Source organism: Buceros rhinoceros, unplaced genomic scaffold (assembly GCF_000710305.1).
Source record: "Buceros rhinoceros silvestris isolate BGI_N320 unplaced genomic scaffold, ASM71030v1 scaffold7883, whole genome shotgun sequence".
NCBI lineage: Eukaryota > Metazoa > Chordata > Aves > Bucerotiformes > Bucerotidae > Buceros > Buceros rhinoceros.
The window spans coordinates 1-4,737 of NW_010404143.1; positions in this window are offsets into that span (position 1 = coordinate 1).

The following is a 4,737-nucleotide window of genomic DNA, read 5'->3' on the forward strand; positions in this document are numbered from 1 at the left end:
CGGCAGCGCCGGGCCGGGGGGTGAAGTGGTCCCGGTGGGGGCTCCCGACCAGCGCCCGGATCACCCGTGGCGTGAAAATATGGTGTCCCTGGGGGAGGAGGGGGAAGGAGGAGGCGACGGGGTCTGAGCCAGGGTCGGGAGCGGTGGGCTGGAGCTACGCCCGCAGGTTGGTGCTTTGGCGTCGCTGGAATCGGCAAAACCGTTCTTTGCCCAAACCGCCGGGTTTCCTGTGGCTGAGACCGTCCAAGAGCAAGGTGCGCCCCGGGTAGCGTTTCTTTGTATGACACTTTCCACCCGAGGACGCTGGAATTGCGTGGTGCCAGCAGCATCCCACTGGGGAGGAATGGATGGACTCTGCGGGAAATTTCCGTGGGTTGGAAGGACCGGGAAGGAATGAGGATAAGAAAAAGAGGCGCATACTAAAACCTCTCTGTGCTCAGGGCTCTTCTGGAGAAGGGGGAAGGGTGGCGGTTGTGTGTGCTGTCGGAGGGCACAGCAAGCAGCAGAGCTTGTCCCCCTTCGCCATCTGCCGCTTTCCACGGGGGGTTCCTGGCTGGGTGGTTTGGATCACAAAGATCCCGGAGAATTAGGCTGGGTCTCGCTGTGCCCTTCCTGCCCTGCACAGACACCGAGAGAAAAAGCAGCCTCATGTTTTGCATGGTGACAGTTGTCTGGGGTTAGTCACTGGGATGGGTGACTAGCCTGGTATCTTTGTGTCTGTCACAGACGTATAATTCTAGGGTAATTCCCTGCAAAGGCTAATTCTTTTCTCCTTTTGTCTGTACAGTTAATTATTATTAATGAAGCCCAAGAAGAATCTTCCATTTTCTGACCAGAGTCTCTTGAGCAAAGCAGACTATGCTGATTTCATGATAATAATTTTATTCACAAACAGTTGTAATTCTGGCACAGAAAATAGGAAGATTGGTTTTGGAAGATCAATAATTGGCCAACTATTAACAATAGTGTCCTGTATGATTTAGTTTCCCAAGAAGTGCTTTGACTGTGGGGTTGCTTGTAAACTTGCTCTAGGTTTCTCAGCAATATTGGAAATCCAGCTCCCTATACCTGCTGCCTTTCTTGAGCCTCTTTCTTTGGCACCAGGAAGAAAAAAAAAAAAGGATTAGTTTTTCTAAAAGAAATAAATTCCAAAATAATTGTGTTGCTGAGAGTCAAGGACGATGTAAATGTCTGGAACTCAGCCCTAATGGAACAGCAGAAAATGTAGAGTAGAGATACAGAAAACCAGCTTCAGGAGTCGTGCAGTTTGGCTTCCTCTCTGAATGGGAAGGGTAATTTCATGGTTATTATTGTGCAGGGCAGGAGCCCAGCTCTGCCAGCCTCGCTCATCCTGGCTTTGTTCATTTGCTCCTGCAAAGAGCCTCCTGACTGTGGCGGTGGTTGCAATTACAAGTAATTCTTACAGCGTGAGAGGAGGGGTTGTTGACATGCCTCCTAAAACACAGGGGACTTTAATCCCGTGCACTTAGACAAGGGTCAAACTAAACTTTTGCACTTTTGGCTCGCTGCTGGGAGGCAGCAGTACCAGAAACACTCTGCATTTATGCACCCAGCCGTCAGTCTGCTGGGGTATTTGTGGGTTCAGGATGATTCTTGACCACTGGTTACATGCTATTTTGTTGTAAGATGGAGAAGCTTTATCACAAGGGCAAAAATAAAGTGACCTCCCATGTTACCCAGGGAGTGGGCATCTGAGCTGGAGAAGAATACTACGTCCTCAGGAAGTGACCACAAGTTTGTGCTCCTTCTCTCCACTGATATCTCCCCAGCAAAAGTGATTTTGCTGCTTTTCTCACCCCAGGCTTACAGGGCCTGGACCCTGTCTTACTGCCAATCTCCTGGGCAATTCCCAGGTTTTTTGCTTCCTTTCCTGCTCTTGGTAGCTACTGCAGCTCCAGTGTGAGTATCTACTGCAGGAACAGGCGAGCTGAAAAATTGAAACAGCCCATACCACTTCCCCAGAGCTCTCAGCTGTGCAACGTCGAAGCTCAGCACACATGGATGCAACGTATTCATTGTGGCCCTGCTTTTAAAAGTCTTTCTTTGTTCCCCCAAGCTGCTCTAACAATAAAGTCATCTTTGTTCCTCTGGTGCGAAGAGGATGGTGTTGCACTAATACTTCCGGGCAAGCATTTTGGTGAGGAAGGTAGGACCTGCCTTACAAGTTCAGACATCTGGGATGTCCATCTTCACTCCTCTTCAAAGCCTTCCTATGCTGTCAGTTAAATCTGGTCCCCAGGCTGCTGCCACAACAGTGACCATGTTAGAAACTCTTTAATTTCCCTTTTGGGGTGGTGGGGTCATGCCCTGTGCAGCACAGGCTGGGTCCCTGCTGTGTCCAGAGGTCCCAGAACCTTTGTGTGGTCTTTTGGCTTTAGAAGGCGTAGGAGATGACCAAAGGGGTTGTGACCAAAGGGATGTGGGATGGGGAGAGGAAGCTTCTGCAGCAGGTGGGTAGGGGTAGCATTTGTTAGCACCGATGCTCGTTAGTAGAATGAGGTAATGAGTCCAGTGGTTACATCCCTGTCACTGGGGTGGCTTTGGCTTCTGCCAGGCTCCTGTTCATTTTTGCCAAAACATGAAGGACCAGGGGAACTGCAATCTCTGAGCAGTGGTGGCATGTGGAGAAGAAAGTAGCTTTGCGACATGGGTTCCAGCAGCCCACATGGCTGTGTGTGAGTCTACGCAGGCAGGACATGCTTCCTGTGTGCGAGGGAAAGCCTCGCCCCGTCGTGCACGTGTTACGGCAGCAAAAAAGCCCGTTTGTGGACAGGCTGCTGCTCTGCTCCCCTCATGGCCACGCGTGCCAAAGTATTGTTGCAAACCACCAACACGAGCTGACTGTCCTCCTCCCAGCGGCCGCTGCTGCCCTGAGGCCCAGGTGGTGGATGGTGGTTAAGGGTTAATGAGGACTTTTTGATGAGTGTCCCTGGAGATCTCCATCTTCCTGGGGCTGGAGCTGCTTGCTTGCTGCCACGTTATCTGACAGCTGCTCCCCTCGTCCCTGGACCAAGGAGATGAAACTGCATTTTCTGAGGCAGCCCCAGGACATTCGTGTTAGAAACCTTTTTGCAGGAAAGCGAGGGAAGGTGGCGTGGGTCTGTGGCAGTGGGATTTTCCCTCTCAGCTCTCCTGAGCAGCCCCCATGGTTGGGGAAACACCATACAGCACCCCATGGACCAGGCCAAGTCACTGGTGCCTTCGGAGCCTTCCCTAGACTTCAGAGCAGCGCACAACCCCTCTAACTGCTAGATGGGCAGTGGACCCCAACCAAGAGTGGGGTCCCTGCCAGCCCTACAGTCACCCCACAGAGCAGTGAGGTGCCACAGCATGGGCAGATGGGGGATTGCCCAAGGCTGCTCCTTCATGGATGATATGGGGTGAGGATCCAGGTCTGCCAGCCCTGGACCAGTAACCCCTCTGTCACTCCACCTGTGAGGTTACTGTCTGTCACAGTGTGCTACAGGTATGAGACCCGGGGGGAGTCCTGGCAGACCCCACTTTTCCCCATAGCCCCCATTGCTTTTGCTCTGGGCTTAAGGTTTTTGATCTGCATTCAGGTTCTTGCACTCTGCTCAGCCATGGCAACGTGTGGGGTGGGCTGACAGCTCGCTCACTATGGTCTGCATTCAGGTTCTTGCACTCTGCTCAGCCATGGCAACGTGTGGGGTGGGCTGACAGCTCGCTCACTATGGCTGGGCGCTTCCTTTCCTGTCCATGTTATTTCTACGTGCTGCTTCTCTTCCTCTATCTGAGTGCAAGATCTTCAGGGCAGGGACTGGCCTGTTAGAGTAGAACTCAAACTGGGAGTCCCTGTGAAGACTCATCTGTTAAACCCACAAAGTCTGTGTAGGTTTTTGACCTGCATTCAGGTTCTTGCACTCTGCTCAGCCGTGGCAACGCGTGGGGTGGGCTGACAGCTCGCTCACTATGGCTGTGAAGACTCATCTGTTAAACCCACAAAGTCTGTGTAGGTTTTTGACCTGCATTCAGGTTCTTGCACTCTGCTCAGCCGTGGCAACGCGTGGGGTGGGCTGACAGCTCGCTCACTATGGCTGCTGGGCGCTTCCTTTCCTGTCCATGTTATTTCTACGTGCTGCTTCTCTTCCTCTATCTGAGTGCAAGATCTTCAGGGCAGGGACTGGCCTGTTGCAGGTTTGTGAGCAGCCCAGCGCAGCAGGACCCTGGGGCTGTGTTTGGGACCACGTTCCTAAACAGCAGCAATAATTTTGTCCCTTGACTTGCTGAGATCTTTGGGAATCACAAGTTGATTGGGGAAGCATCTTTGATTACAGCAGATTGCCAACGCTTTGCACAAACGGCCAGAGTCTGACTTATGGAGAAATGAGAAATTAGCCCAAATAAACAGCCACCGTCCTCAAAGCCATCAAATGGAAGGCTTGTCTCTTACAAAGCTGAAGTGCGTAATGAAGCATGTGTGAGTACCAGGGGTGGTGTTCTGGGAGCCCAGAGGCAAGTCTTGGGGCACTGGAGGATGGTGGTAGAGAGCGGTGGGCAGACGAGGAGATGTGTGGGGCTGAACAAGTGGAGCTGCCTGCCTGGCACAGAGCAGCACAGGGTGCTCGCAGATGGGGAGGAAGCCACTTCTGCCTGTGGCCTGCCTGGACGTAATGTCTGGTTTGACAGTTACTACAATTTATAACAGGAAACCATTTTAGCAAAAGGGGTGAAGGAGGAAACAGAAGTTTGAGTGTG